Here is a 16,761-nt window from a genome sequence, read left to right as displayed (position 1 = left end):
AAGAAATTCTGAATGACAGAGGTGCCAACTTCATGTCAGACCTGCTGGCTTGTCTGTGGAAGTAATGTGAGGTGAAGCACCTAAAGGCCACCCCCTACCATCCCCAGACTAATGGTCTTGTAGAGAGGTTAAACTCTACACTCATGTCCATGCTACGGGCATTTGCAAACCAGTTTAAGACTAAGTGGGACAAATATTTGCCCCTACAGAGAGGTTCCCCAGGAAGCCACAGGTTTTACACCCTTTAAATTGTTGTATAGGCATGGGGTGAGGGGACCTCTTGATTTAATTCGAGATAAGTGGGTGGGTGAGTGTGAATCTCACAAGGAGTCTTCAGGATAAGGCTCAGGGAACTCATGGGGCTTGGCCCAGGAGAACCTGGCAGAATCCCAACAGCAGAAAAGGGTCTGGTATGACAGGAATGCTTGACCTAAAGTATGCTGTAGGGCAGCAGGTAATGGTTCTCATTCCTGTCAGTCACAACAAGCTGCAAGCAGCTTGGGAGGGACCCTACAAGGTGGTAAGGAAGGTCAGTGATATTAGCTACACAGCAGAACTGCTACGCATGAGGCAGGGGCACAAATTGTACCATGGTTAAAATGAAACCTTTCCAGGATAGGGAGGCCCTTGTGGTGAGCATTTGCAGTGGACAGCAGGAGGAGTCTAAGGGAGATCTGGTGACTGATCTCCTCAGTGAAGCTCGAACTGACACTTCAGTGGAAGGGGTAGCAATGTCCCAGCAGCTATCTCCTACCCAGGTTTGAGACGTCCGAGCAGTGTTACAGAAGTTTGGGGACATGTTCACTGGGAAATCAGGGTGCACCCACCTGATGCAGCACCAGGTGGATACAGGACCCCAAAGGCCTATTAAAGCAGGCCCCTTACAGGGTACCTGAGACAGTCAAACAGACTCTGAGGGAGGAGATACAGGAAATGTTTGAACTAGAGGCAATTGAAGAGTCCAACAATTATTGGGCCTCCCCATTGATGCTGGTGCCAAAGCAGGATGGCAGCACCAGGTTCTGTGTGGACTACAGGAAATTAAATAGTCACACAGAGTCAGATGCTTACCCTTTGCCTAGGTCAGATAAAGTCCTAGAGCAGCTGGGTGGGGCCAAGTATCTTACCACCACTGATTTAACCAAAGGTTACTGGCAGGTATCCTTGACTCCCAGTGCTACAGAGAGGTCAGCCTTTGTGATTCCTTTTGGCTTGTATGAATTCACAAAAATGCCCTTTGGGATGAAAAATACCCCATCAACTTTCCCGAGGCTGGTAGATCATATTCTAGCAGGAGGGTTTGCCCTTGCTTACCTAGATGACATTGCCATCTACAGCCATTCCTGGCAAGAGCACCTTCAACATGTCAGTGAGGTGCTGGGCAGACTACAAGAGGGCAGGGTTGACCATTAAGCCCAGTAAATGTCAGGTGGGTATGGCAGAGGTCTCCTACCTGAAACATACAGTGGGGAGTGGTAAGGTCAGGCCAGAACCTGCCAAAGTGGAGGCCATTCAGGCATGGCCTGCATCTGTTACCAAAAAGCAGGTGAGAAAATTCTTCGGGACAGCAGGGTACCACAGAAAGTTCATCTCCAGTTATAGCACCATAGCTGTTCCCCTCAGACCTGTGAAGGATGCCAGCCTAGCTAGACAGAAGTTTGTAGATAATTCTATCTCATTGTAAATATTAATATAATCCACAAGCTTGTTTTTACAAATGTAAGAAAAAACTGTGTTATATGCTGAACTTAAAAACATGTAACAACAGTGCACCCTGCTGGACGAAAGCTGTTAAGTAAAGAATTACAACTCTGTTTGATCTCAAGCTCGGAGACACGATGTCTGGGCTAGCAAATTCTTTCTATTGTTATTAAGACACAGATAATTGCTAGATTTAACATGTAAAGGTGCCTTTTATTGCTGTGGCTTCCTGGCCAGGTGCCGCTTACAGAAGTGTATATTTTGAGTTTCTGTTAGTCTGTGAACTAAAGGAGAAGTGATAAAAATTATGTAATGTGAAATGACTCAGCAGTAGTGGGTATCATCAATTTAAGACTCTCAGAGTGGAAGATTTTGGAGCATTTTGTATTAACTGTGAAGCTGACAACATCTCACCAGCACTTGCTTTTCTTTGTATGTAAGAAGTACTTAGAACCATGATTTCTCTTAGAGTTGGACAGAAATATAGCCAGATTAGCCTGTCTGGCTTCTATATTTATGTCAGACTATATGAACCATTTTTAAAAAAAAAAATAAAAAAACATCATTTGATTTTTGTGTGTGTATGTGTCTATAGGGTTTTTCATTTATTTATTTACAGATACATTATATAAAAATAACCCAAATATGACTGTTGTCATCTATTTAATGCTTTAATTTTCAATATGCTTTTTATTGATGCATATTCAGAGCATTAGTTAAATCATTTCTATCAATACTGTGCTACATAGATTACTCTCTTGCTGTCACAATTGTATTTGCCATTAATATTTTTATAACAAATATTTAGCACTAGTATGCAGGTAAAATATTTAATTATATAGGTTACATTTTTTGAGTTTTGTTTTATATGTCAGACTATCTTACAATATTGTTTTAAAGTTTCCTGTGATCTCTGAACTCTTGATTAGCACTGTGTTGAATTGATGAGATTTGTCTTGTGTTTTTATTATTAAATATTTTTATTATTTATTACTAAATATTTTTAAACCTTTCAACTGTGGCTGTTTCGTGCAGAAATAATTTAAGCTTTAGAGTACTTGCAAGCATTTGGTGATACTGTTCAAGCCACTCCAATAGTCTTGCTGTACAATCACATTTACTATTTGGATAACAGTAATATTACACAGTGAAATTAGTCACCCTTTGGGAAGGGCCTTATAGTAGCTGATAATAGTGGTTGGTGGCAGTGATCTCTACCTTATAGTCTGGAGAGAAGGGGCCATAGATGGAGAACCTGTGCCAGCCTTCCCCAGGAGTGCCTGTGCGTTTGTATATAACTCATATCTCAAAGTGCGTGTGTGTCAGCTACTTGGGCAGGGATACGAAGCACTGGTTGGACACAGAGGGTGATGGAGGTTTTAGCTTGACCACTAGGCTGAGATCTGGACCCTATAGCTGTGCCAGTGGGAAGTCTTATTGGGATCTGGAGAGGAAGGGAGAAACCAGCCCCAGACTGACTGCAATCTCTGTGTGCTCTTAAGGGAAATTGTACTTTACTGTGAGTGTACTTGTTATCCACCAAATGTGCACGCCCCTCACTGGTGTTAGTGGTGAGGATTGAGACCCCTTGATTACTGGCCAGTGCACGGGCATCATAGGGATCGATTATTTTTCCCTTTCTTGTAAAAAAGTTTTATCACAGCACACCTGGACCTGAAGTGTTGTTCTCAACTAGAACCACAACTAATCTCCAGGAGTCCAGCTGGGCCTTACAATGCCATCAAGTCTTCTGAAAAACAGGAAGCTCCAGGTTCACTAGAAATTCAAAGTTCACTCATTTCCCCACAGGAGTTTCATCAGATACTCATAGCTCTCTACAACCCCCTCCCCCAATGCAGAGACTACTGCCCAAGATGAAAAGGCCCATCTCTAACTCCATTCCAGAAACATGATTCTCTTGGCTAAACAACATTCTGGTTTTTGCTGAAGACTGTGCACCAATACACACACAGCTTTATCTTCCATTCATAATGCTGTAAGATAAGCTTACTCTCCACACATCTCACATACTTAGGGGGAGCTGAAGACAAAAGTGTCAGGATCCAGACACTGCTCCTACTAGAATCTCTCAGAGTGGCAAGCCTACAGTTCATACACTAGTCCAACTCTCTTGCTCTACTTCCCTATAACTTCCTAGGACATGCACCCTTCCTCCATTACTCTATCTCTGTCACTCTACTTCCCTATAACCTCCCAGTAAATGCAACTTTCCTCAAACTTCAATAGGTCCCACATTGTGTGGAGTGCAAATGCATGCCCCCCCCCAGCTCCTGATTTAGCCGTTTGATCTGCTGTCTATAAGTCAGAGGAGAGTCATATTAAAGTGTCACACCATCATTCTAGGCTCAGAGTGCAGAATAAAACAGACAGACAACTCCATCAAAATGCTCTCACAAATCTCTCATTTCCACAGCACAATCTTCTGTAGCTCTCAAAGACATCCAAGTCAAGAAACAATCCAACCTGGATTAAAAGTTATGTCCCTAGAAACAGTAGGTATTCTTCTTAATCCATTTAATTTAGATGGCATCAGTCAAATCAAGATCTGATACTAATTCCCATATTGGCCCTGAACATAACTCCTATTGGTATGGATACTAGGAAGGGCTCAATATGGATCCAATATATCAAAGTCCTCATCTAGTACTAACAGATTTTCAGACATAACCAGGGTCAGATAATGCTTTATAAAGAATGAAGGCATATCCACAAGCTTAAAAATATTTGCTAAATCCTTACATAAATGCTTGCTTCCACTATGGAGTATCACAAAACAATCAATCAGACTTATTGAAACACATATGTGCCATTCATTGCAATGGCATACATAAAGAAAAAAGAAAACTCAGGGGGCAAACTCCTCAAATTTTCATATTCCAACTCTGTGGTCACACAACATTGGGGAAAGGAGAAAATCCCCATAAATGGTGCCATAAACTCAAGCAATCACTATGTTTGCTCCAATAAGAGCATGCAATTTCTGGGGAACAGTGGAAAGAACCATGGGACAACCCACCTACTCAAACCATAAACTGCATCCTTCCTCCAACAAAAAAATTATAAGGCATTACTTCTGTGCTTCCCACATTTTTTTTTTATTTCCTGTCCCTTAGGTCCTGCCAAATGGCTTCCCTTCTTTTCCACATAGACTTGTTCAACCCTCTATCAGGGTGGGAGCCAAAAACTTACAGCTCACAGAGAGCCCTACACTGCATTTATTCTCTGGCCTAATCAGCCCACTCATTTCTCAGAGACATGGCCCAGAATATTCACTGCCCAACCCCCGAGGCAGCTCTCATGAGCTCCAGTACGTGTTGCCATTTGTTGTATGCATATGAACATCTACACATGACCGTCCCAGCTAGTGTGAGGTACCACTGGGCAGCATGTGCTCAGCAGTCTTGCTCTCCAAGGGCACAACATATAGTTCTACCTCTACTAGATATCCAAGTAGCAGGGCAGCAGCAGCACCTCTCCCCAGCTTGGAAAGTGGTAACAGGGATACAGGTTCAGGTATGTGATCTGCGAGTGTAGGGGAAGAGAGGGGGTGAAGTTAACCAATCTGCTAGTGGATAAATTTAGCTCTATGTCCTCAAGAGTCTGAGAATGTAATATCTTTTAGCTCTGTGTGGTGCTGGGCATTGTTTCTGAGGTTTCTAACAAAGTTAAAGTATGCTTTATGGTTGCCTTTTGCCTGAGTGGCAATTGTTTCCTCATATCTAAGGCTGTTTGATTTGACCAGGAACTGGAGTTCCTTCTTAAGTTTAGCAAAAGCATTTTTGACATCTTGCAATGTTTTTTTTTCTTTTATTCTAGAGTGTGTTTAGATTTGGATTCCACTACAGGGATTTATTTTTAAAGTTGGCATTGTATTTGCTTTGGATGGGGACCGATGCATCTATTCACATGTGCACAGAATTTGGCATAAAGGGTTCTGCAAAAACAAGTGTGGTCATCAGGATAGAGGAAAATGCTGAATTTAGCCAGGTCATCACTCAGTTTTTGTAGATTACCCTTCGCCTATCCTCTGAATACTGAGGTATTTGAGAATACTTCCAGCTTCAGTCTTATGGTAAATGTAACTGAGCTATGGTAATTGAGCTATGGTCTAATTTGACAAGGAAGGGATTGCAACTGGTGGGGACCAAGTCCAGGATGTCTCTTCTTGGGAATGCAGGGCAACTGGTCCAGAGAGTTTGTATTTGTCAAGTCCAGAAATCTATGGGCATATATGCTAGGGGATGTACAAGTCTTCCAGTTGAAGGAGAAATCAGTAGTCTCCAAGGTTAATGGTGTTGGCCTAATGCATACAGATTTCATACAAGTCAGGTAGGGGATATACAGGGGATCCTATACCTAGGTATGATGTGATAAGGGGCTGTTTTAATGATAAGTTGGACATGGAGGAATTATAGGTTGTTTTCCAGTCTAACAATCCTGGAGGTGACATTTTATGAATACAGAGACACTGGCACCTTTACTGCCTTCATCTTGTGCAGGGGCATGAACAAGCGTAGGTACTGAAACCTTGTACTGATGGGGTGCTCACAATGGTCTTGAACCAGGTCTCCATGACAATGCATATATCAATGCATCCCAGGATAAGCAGTTCCTGCAGTGAGTTTTTTTGTTGAGGCTCCTAGCACTGAGCAGCAATAACTTTACATCATTCAGATTTTGTTATTTCTTGTTTGCTTTGTTAAACGGTAAGATTTTTGAAGGCCGGCATTGCCTAAAAAATGTACCATGAGGGCAGACAAGCTTTTATTCAATATACAAAAATGTTGTGGAGGTTAATGCAGGCTATCACTGGTAAAAAAGTGAGGACAGTCTACCACCACACTGTACCCCTCCCCCCGAAATGACTCCAGAAGTTAAGACAAATGTTGTAGTTAACCTTTTGTTCATATTATGGCAATGGTTCACACCTGCCTTGGTCACATATTCTGCCAGCTCCATCATGTTCTCTCTTCAGCAGTCCAGGGAAGTAAGTCTCGAGTCATTTACTCCCACCTGTACTTCAACTGTGTCATATGTGTACTTGTGATGTCCTACTAGAGCGAATGCGTGATATGACATACTCTGGCACTAAACAGGCAGCTTACTGTGACCCTCTCCTTACACAGCCTGGTGAGGGGTGCATCAGTGTGTTTCACTACAGTGTCACCCATGACCAGGATGCTAGATTGTGTCCTTGGTCTCTTCAGCCTCCACCAAGGAGCTCACACTGCTCAGTGTACGCCCAAGTGCATGCAATCCTTTCCCACCCCCAAGATATAAATGGGCAATGCCCCTTTGCTCCTCCCCTACCTACCTGGCTCCTCCATTGTTGGGGCCGCTAATTGAACTCTACAGTAAGGGCTCCATCAGCTGGTTCAGAGTAGGGTCTCCATCCCTCTACACCACAGAGTCAGACTGATGGTTCCATTTATGACTTTACCTATGAGCCAAACATTTTCTTTAACTTCCAAAATCTGAATGGCATTTCAGATTAATACCATAATCAGTCAACACTTTCTACATCAACTGAATACAGTTTCCTCAAATCCAAATAATTACTGTCTTGCAGTATTTATTAATTTAGGCTTGAAGATATTTGCTTTCATTTTAACATATTAAAGAAGGCTTTACAGTCTCTAAAATCTCCTAACCATTCTGTTTTTATATCAAAGGCAAACAGATCACAAAACTTCATCTTAATGAAAGTTTTTCAGGATTCCATTTTTTGTGTTGGCTATAAACAATTCCAAGGCCTTTGATCAAGCAAATTTTAGACTCTTGTTTACTATGTCATAGTAGCTAAGTTTTCCTGAATTATCTCAACTTGATGCTCACTCTAATCTGTCAACTTGCATTTTTTTAAATAGTATTTTTTAAGTCAATTCCATTCAAAAAACAGTACTTGGCAAGGCTGCCCTCTCTTTCCCCTGTCTAGTTTAATATACTGAACGCGTAATTCAGTTTTTCAACTTCTTCTATTCACTATCCTGTCTTTCATTGTATAAACGGTCCATTTACACTTTTTGTTGACAGAATATACCACAAAATAATATTCCCAAAAATTTTATTTTCAAGTTTCTAAATACTAAATTTCTTCCCTTAAAAAGTTAACAAAACAATTCTATTACATGTGTTTGATAACTACTGCCATATCAATCCATTTGCTCTATCATTCCAAAGACATACGTCTGGAGCCTTTCTCCCCGGGTCTTCACTGAAAATGGACTCTTGTCGCAGTCGGACTTTCCTGGTAATAACTACTTAAATTAGTAATTTTCTCAGGAATAAACTTACTATAACATTAATGATATCTGTAAAATTTTACTTCAGCAGGATTTGGCAAGGAGAAAGCCTTAAAAATCTCTGGCTTTATAAGGTTGCAATAATTAAAATTAATATTCTTCCCCAACAATTTAGTTTACATAGATTTTCCTTGCTAACCACTACCAAAAAATCTTTTTGAGAGTACACAATGGATGTTCAAATGTTATCTTGTTCCCCAACTCAACTTTGATATCTTACAGCAAATTGGCTGTGCCCAGATTGTGTGATGGCCTGGAACTTCCAAATTGTCACTGATATTTTCCAATGTCAAGATTCTCAAAACGTTTCCATTTTCTTTAAAGCTAACACTATTAGACATGCCTGGTCTGTAGCATGATATAAACCAAGGACAAAATCAACAGTATAAATCATCTAGTTAGAGCTTTGTTTGTGTCTTTCGGCTTTTCCCGGTTAGGGGTCGCCACAGCGGAACTCCGGTCCGCTAATGATTGGCAGTTGATTTTTACGTACCAGCTTGCCAGGCCTGACGCACAACCTTTAATGAAGGTACGCCCATTCACGCATGTCTCCATGTAGAAGATGCTCTAGCTGAGAATCGAACCAGACAGCGTCTTACTGTGAGGCGACAACTATGATGTCTAAAAACGTATTAAAGAATTGAAGTGCATATTATTTCGTACAGTTAAAAGTTTGCTTTGTGAAATTACGAAGTCCCAAATTTCCATTTTCACTCAACAAATACTGAAAATCCTAATATTTTAAAAGAGGGTTCTAGATCAGAATCTGAGTTCTCTTTTAAGTCATTTTGGCAACGGATTTCCTTGCCAGGAACATTATGTTAACATCTGTAAGGTAGAAGTGTAATCTCCTCCCAAAAGGCTATGCTGTTAATTTTAACATTATCTGGATAACTTTAAAAGCTTTGTTTAATCATCTGTAGTTCTTTATTTAAAAATCAGACTTTTGCCTGTTTTATTGGCCTGATTCGGATTCCTTATTGAATGATGAAGACATAATCTGATGGGAAAAACATTTTGTTTTCCACCCCCTTTAATAAGCTTTTTAAAGTTACAAATTATTATTTACTTTAATGCCTACCAAAAAGCTTTTATTTTAAACCAGTGCTTCCTTCTTTCCTTTTCAGTATGGAATAATTTAAATGTAGATACTTTTGATATTGTTTAGCAGCACCCCCATGTTAACCTATGATCTTGTATTAATAAGAAACTTTGTTATTTCTATATTACAGCACACAATTTGTCCTGGCAGTAGTGCATCTTAAATTTTGGGTTTGAATTTACAGATAAAGATAATGCACCATTATTTATAGTGTTATCTGCTTTACTAAAGTTGTATGCAACAACTCAGGGGACTAATCTAGGAGATATTTCCTGAAGCATTTATTCTTACATAATCAAGTATTTAAATGCACACAAACCTGAGTTCTAAGTTCAGGGGAAAACAATCACTGTTTGGAAAGCATCATGGAGAAATTTACAGCAAATTACCATGAATATAACTTGGACCTAAATTTCTATCCTCTTAATGTACTTGACATACTTTCTGTTTACAATACTCAGCAGATTAATTTTGCACCCCCCCCCCCCCCCCGTTAACTAGTTTAAGTCTTCTTTGTATAGTGTGGTTATCTTCTGTACAGCTTTTTTGCCTTTACTACACAGTATAATTTAATAAAGAAATTTAACAAAAACAAATTACAAGTGTAATTAACATATTAAAATCTATATTCTCTATGGAGATGGCACTACCCGATGTCATATCTAACAAAAGTGCAAAACTCGGTCATAAGAGTCAATAATTCAGAATATCTTGACACAAGTGGGAGTGGAAACTCAGACATAGTGTATTTGATTCATTTGACTGTAATAAACAGGAACACGTTTAAAGAATTGCCCAAACAGTGAAAAAAAAAATCCCATGAGAAACAGCAGCAGCACAGGAATGCCATCTTTCAATTGTGGAATATAGAAACACACCACTGCTGGGACTCAATCTCTCACCAGTTCAACTTTTTATGAATAAACACCTCATGGAGGCTAGCAGCTCTTCTATAAGGTCTGCGTCACTTCCAGGGCAGAAGGATAAAAAGCAAATTAACTACTTTTATTAATGCCAGAAAAATCAGAACAAACTAAAGGAAACCCTTAAAAACAGTAGAAACGGAAATACTATTATGAAGTAAATGGCTTGAATTTACCAGGTTTTCAAATTAGAGAAAAAGTAAGAATACAAAAATCACTTGCAGGTTTACAGACTGAAGATGAAGTAGTGGGTCAAGCAAATGAACAAAGGTCCTATGTTATTCTCAGGAAAGATGGAAACCTGTATAGGAAGAATCCCAGACATTTGTTTGAGTCAAATAAATCAAAGTCCAAGGCAGAAGTGCATTCAGAAGTGTCACAACCAGTACTGTTGCATGAAAACAGAAACTGAAAACTATTATAGTCAAGAGCTGCAGACGGGCTCCTCTAGTTGCGCTTCCATGAAAAGCTGCAGCAAGATCGGTCTCAAATGGTAGATTAAAAATATGTTATATCTAAAACACACACACACACACACACACACACACACACACATATACAGTCACTTTGGAACTTAATCATAATACTAAAGATTGCACATTTTCATTTGTTAAAATGCATTTTGAAAGGGAAAATATTTTATTTCGATATAAAACTCTGACAAGTTTAGCAGAATTAAGTTACCTCACAGAATGTACATCTTCTTCTTCTTTCGGCTTTTCCCGGTTAGGGGTCGCCACAGCGGATCACCTGTCCTCCCAAGATTGGCAGTGGAGTTTTACGGTGCCATGTTGTCAGCCCGGCGCCCAACCTTCCACAGGAGGCACACACATGCACGCACTCACACCCAGGGCCAATTTAGAGAGTGTCCAATCCACCTACAGCATATCTTTGGGATGTGGGAGGAAACCCACGCGACCACAGGGAGGACATGCAGACTCCGCACAGAAGGCACCTCAGCTGAGGATTGAACCAGAGAACCTCTTGCTGTGAGGCGGCAATGCTAACCGCTGCACCACCTCACAGAATGTATATACAAAATATAAATACTTGTCCCATTACAAAAAGGGGGACGCAACACTAGGCGAACTGCATTATATTCTTAAAACTTTGCTGTGGTCAAAAAGGCAGACTGATTAAACATCTTACAGAGGCTAGTAGAAGTTCAACGGCAGTGTTTATATTGTGCACTGAACGTTCTGACAAACATTCAGATGTTACAGTCAGCACTGTACCATGTATCATACCTGCTGCTTGTAAATCATACTAACTGTAAAATTTCTTCAAAATGTTTGGATGAACTGACATACTTGGAAATTTGATTAATAAGTAAATAAAATATCCTTTCTTCTTTAGTAGGATCTACGAAGGTGGTGGCAGTGGTGGCTGGAGGTTTGCATCAATCTATTTTTGTGTTATCTGCAAAAAAATCACTGTAGCCAGCTTTTCATAACACTGCACAGGTATTTGTATTCACTCCCTTCACTTATCTAAGAAATATTAATGCCCGATTCCCTTCCCACACTATTTTGAAATGAGAAAACTTGAGTCTGTACTGTCTGCATTTCAAAAAGTAAACGGACCCCTGAAGCTGAACTCATGCTTGTAGAATTCTCCAACATATTCTCAAACTGACTTTTCTGCTGTCTCCTTTGTTTACACCTTCTGCTTTGTCTACTCCAATATAGAATGTCACTTGTGTGTATCCTGTTTTTTTACAAGTGATTGAATTCCACTGTCTTTGAAGTGTGGATCAATTTAATTGGTTAAGTCTTCTTTTCATGCAGTGCAGCAACCTCAGAACTGAAAAGCATGAAGAGGCAAACCCCCCAGATTTGGGGATACAGAGGACTCTGAACAGAAAACACTTCACTTTCTATATGTGAAGAATGCTATTTCATGCATTTGTTTTGATTTGAAATGGCATTCAACAAATTAAGAGTTTATGAACTGCCATACACATCGAATATAAACCAAAAACTATTCTCCAAGCATAAATCAGCTGCTGAAAAATAAAAGTAAACACTATTCTGTCAAACAGCAACCTTCTCCTCAAACAGTAACTTTGATGGAGAATACACACACGTACAATACTTAGCATAAGAATAAGTAGAATGAAAGAAACACAGCATTTGAAGTAAAAAATATCCTGTACTACTAAACGGACAGATGCAGCTCCTAAATGCTTTATCTCATGTATGGGTCCCCTCAAATTATCTATGGTATGATCCCAGTTATTCTCATTAGGGTTAATGCAATGGACCATGGAATGGATAAAACCAATCTATAACCAAATGGGACAGATTATTTCAACCGCTAAAAGGGAAATTGGCTAGGCTTAAAATGACCTGCAAGAACAACTAGTTTAGTACTTGCACATGAAGCTAAGAAATGAAGACAAAAATATAAACAAAAATACACATAGCCTCTTAAAACAGCAGAAGTGTTTGAACTCTTGTTAAAATTAAAAACACTTACTTTAATAAATGTTTTTTTTTCTTCACAAACTAAAATTCTCTATTCTACATCTAAGCAGTTTGGTGAATAACAAAGTAAGGTATTAAGTCTCAGTGCGATTCAAGAAAGGCAACTGCTTCTGCCAAATTAGTCTGATGAAACACAAGGAACCACTAAAGAAGCTTTATACTTCCAAAACAATGAAGGCACTTCCAAAAGCAAGCTCTCTGCCACACATTTTCAATTCTGAAAGATTTTTTGCTCAGTTGTTCAAAGCAATCCAGAAAAAAGACAACAGTATTCCTTTAAGGCTTAAAGGATCTAGTGGAGCCAGCCTCCTCCTTCAGTCATAGGTTCACTAGGCTATTGGCCCTAAGGCCTATATAAGCCTAGCCAAAAGGTACCCTAACTTTCACCACCCAAGAAAATTATTTTCCTGTGCCCCTGTCGAGCAGAGACACAGAAGTGATCCCTGGGGTAAAGTTCCTATCTCCCATCCAATCATCAAGATTTTTCTTGAAGAGTGCGAATGAGGAGCTTTGTTTGATATAGATAGGTAGCTTGTTCCAGAGTATGGGAAGTCTCTGGGACAGGAATCTCTCCCTCCAGCATGTTCTGTTTATTGTGGTGACAAGGATTACGTCCCTAGAGCGTGTAGCTCAGAGGGATTGGGATTTCTTTAACTGGAGCATTTCCAACAGCTCTGGGTTTGACATAGCTCTGTATGTTAGGCAGAGATCACCTCTGAGTAGGCAATATGCGACGGAGTAAAGATGGAGTGTTTTGAGATGGTCTGCGCAGGGCATCTGTCTGAGGCCGGTAATCCTCTTTGTGAGGTATTTCTGTGGCCTTTCTAGTTGTTGTAGATTTCCTGTGATGTACATACCAAAAGGGGAGTTGTACTCTATACTGGGTCTAATGAGTGATGAGTAGAGGGGAACAATGATCTCTTTTTTTCCTGGATGAGAAACCTTTTGCGATGAGGTGTGCCATGTAGAAGGATTTCTTGACTACTGTGGCGATGTGATTATCAAAGGAGAGACTACTGTCCACCTGTGTCCCAAGGTCTCTTATCACACTTTCAGTGTTAAGTAGACTACCGCCTATGTGGTAGTTCATGGGTACAGAGTTTTTTACCAAAAGGGATGATAATGCACTTTTTGGCATCGAGCTTGAGGCCATGGCTTTAACAGCAGGCATCTGTCTCAGTGAGGCCCTTTTGCAAGATGTCCACATTATTAGGAGTTTCGATTATGGTTCCTAGTTTGCAGTCATCTGCGAACTTCGTTAGCCAAAGACCTTCTGTGTTAGCTTGTACTTTAGAGAAGTAGATACCAAACAGGAGAGGAGCCAGGACTGAACCCTGTGGTACTCCACTTGTCACTGGTCTGAAGTCAGATTTGGAGTCTGCTACTTTCACAGTGTGGGTTCCGTCAGTGATCCATTTGGCAACCCATCTTGTGACATAGGGATTTATAACTAGTTTAGTGAGTTTATCTATAATTCCAGAGTGGGGGATGGTATCGAAAGCCTTGGCGAGATCTAGATAGGCTGTGTGAACCACCTTACCCTCATCTACAGCTTTGGTGACCGCTTCAAAGAAGTCTATCAGGTTTAGGAGACATGATCTGCCTTTCACAAACCCGAACTGGGTGGGGTCCAGAGTTTGGAGATTACCACTGTCATTGTTTATAAGTTCCATGATGATACATTGCATAGCCTTGCAGACCAGGCTTGTCAGGCTAATGGGGTGGTAGTTCCTGGGGTCCATGGTGGCTTCCCATTTGTGGAGTGGGATAACCGTCGCTGTGCGTCATTCAGTGGGCACAAAGCCTGAGGTGAGGCTATGATTGAACATGGTACTTAGGTGGGGTGTCAGTTTGTTCTGTAGTTCATGTAGAATGCAGCCTGGGATGTTGTCAGGTCCCATGGATGCTGTGTTCTTGGCTTTGGATAGTGCAGTCTTTACCTGTGCAGCAGTGATTACAGGAATTTTGCATTCTTCCGGTATACAGATAGGCCCTTTAGGGGGTGAGAGGGAGGTAACGTTAGCACTGAACCTATCTGCCAGGATGTTGATACTATCAGTTGGTTTTATATATTTAGTGCCATTGTGTTGCAACTCAGAGCAGATCTGAGTGCTGCCATTGAGATTCTTGACATAGCTATAGAATGTTGTGTGGTTGTCTTTAGAATCAGTGGTGATTTTGTTTTCGTAACTAGCTTTGGAGGATTTTTTGAGGGATCTCAGCTTTTTACTGAGGCTGACCAGGGAGTTCCTCCAATCATGAGATTTTACTCTTTTTGCAACAGTTTCATTCTTCTATTGTAGAGTTTGTTAATGGCAGGGGACCACCAGATTGGCTTCCTTTTTTGGAGGATAGCATCTTGGTTCTGTTAGGGATTGCACAATCCATGCACTCGTGTAAGTGCTTATAAAGTGCATTTGTGTAGGATTCAGCAGTTATACCTCTATCGTCTGTCTGCATGGGTGTTGTGAAGTTTACCACTTCTGTCTTAAGAAGTGTGAAGTTGGCTCTGGAGACATTTTTTACAGTGGTTTCCCTAATGGGGGGTGGGGGTGGGATGTAGATATCTAGGGTGATTAGCTTGTGATCGGATCTGACCAACAAGGAACTGAACACTGATGTGGAACACCAGTTGCCCATGTTGGTAATGAGCAGGTCTAGGATATTGCTACCCCTAGTGGGGGTGTGGATAAGTTAATCCTAGGCGTTGGAATTTATGAATTCCAGAAAATGTTGAGCAAAAGAGATGGTACACGAGTAGTTTTCCCAGTTAATGGTGGGGTAGTTGAAAATCGCCCATTATTAGGGATTAGGTTGTACCCTAATATTTTCCAGTGTATCAAGAAATGAGTGGGAATCCTGGGGCATGGTGGGGGATCTGTAGCAAGCTACAATTTGGATTGCGGTCTTGCCCAGAGTTAGCTGCACTTGGATAATCTCCGATACATTATGCTGTGCAACTAGCCTGGAAGTGTGGATATCCTTAATGAATATGGACACACCTTTGCCTTTAGTGTTTCGGTCCAGGTTAGGTGGCCGAAAGGTGTGGTATGAATTATAGCCTGGTAATGCAGGGGTGTAGCCTTGAACCAGGTCTCTGTCACTGCACAGATGTTGATGTTCTCCATTTCATGGAGTGCCTCAAGTGAGTGCATTTTGAGGTTTAGACTTCTAGCACTGAGTAGCATTACCCTCAGATTTTGCTTGCTTGTACCTGTTACAGTGGTGAGTTTGTCATTTGAACCTTGCCTAAAAAAGGCACTACAGGGGTGGCAAGAGCCTTAGCCAGTATCTGGAAACCCAAGGGTGACAGGTGCAGGCTATCTCTGGCAAAGCATCATGGTCTGTCGATCATGTCATCCCAGGCAGACAGATACTCAATCCCCTTAGAATGACACCAGTAGTTTAGCCAATTGTTGAAGTCAATCATTTTGTCCTTGTACTGTGGTATCATTCTGGGTGATGGCAGGATGCTACTCAGGGCTACGGTCATACCTGACTGGGCTGCAAGATCAGACAGTTCCTTCATGTCTCTTTTCATGTAGTCTGGGGAGGTACATCTCAGGTCTTGCACACCAACATGGAAAATGACAGAGTCATATTTATACTTCTTGTGGAGTGACCTTAGTGCGTGCGTTATGTGGCGGATCCTGGCACCCGACAGTCAGCTGACAGTAACTTTCTCCTTGTTTAGCCTGGTGAGTAAACATCAGTGTGCCTGACTATAGAGTCACCTATGACTAGAGTGTTGGGTACATTGTTATGCCTTATTGGCTGTGGTTGAGTGGCACACTGAGTTTGTGGGCTATGTGTCATTTGGGTTGCGCTGGGGGGGTGGAGGCTGCTTGCATTTCTGCTTTGGAGGTCCCTGTTGCTTGTGCAGACTTTTATTGAGAGCCTCCGTGAATGTAGGTGTGTGTTTTGTGTTTCTATGTGTGTGTTTTGGTGGTGTAGGTTTTGAGCGACTATGTGATGTGTGTGGTGTCGTGCAAGTGTTTACCCTCTCCTCTTTGACTGTCTAGTCCAGTCTTGGGTGAAGAGAAATTTGCTTCCAGTTTGGCTATATAAGTGCATCTCTCACAGGTTGTAGTGTTGGGTGGTAGGAGGAGATGGTTGTCTGTGTACATGAGGCAATTGCTGCATTGGCCCAAGATGCCCAGATTCATCAGGTGGACAGGAGAAAACACGGGGAGCTGAACCTTAGACATGCCTGGATAGCTGCTTAT

Source organism: Protopterus annectens, chromosome 1.part2, assembly GCF_019279795.1.
Source record: "Protopterus annectens isolate FY-2018-M chromosome 1.part2, PAN1.0, whole genome shotgun sequence".
NCBI lineage: Eukaryota > Metazoa > Chordata > Ceratodontiformes > Protopteridae > Protopterus > Protopterus annectens.
This window is presented reverse-complemented; position numbering follows the sequence as displayed.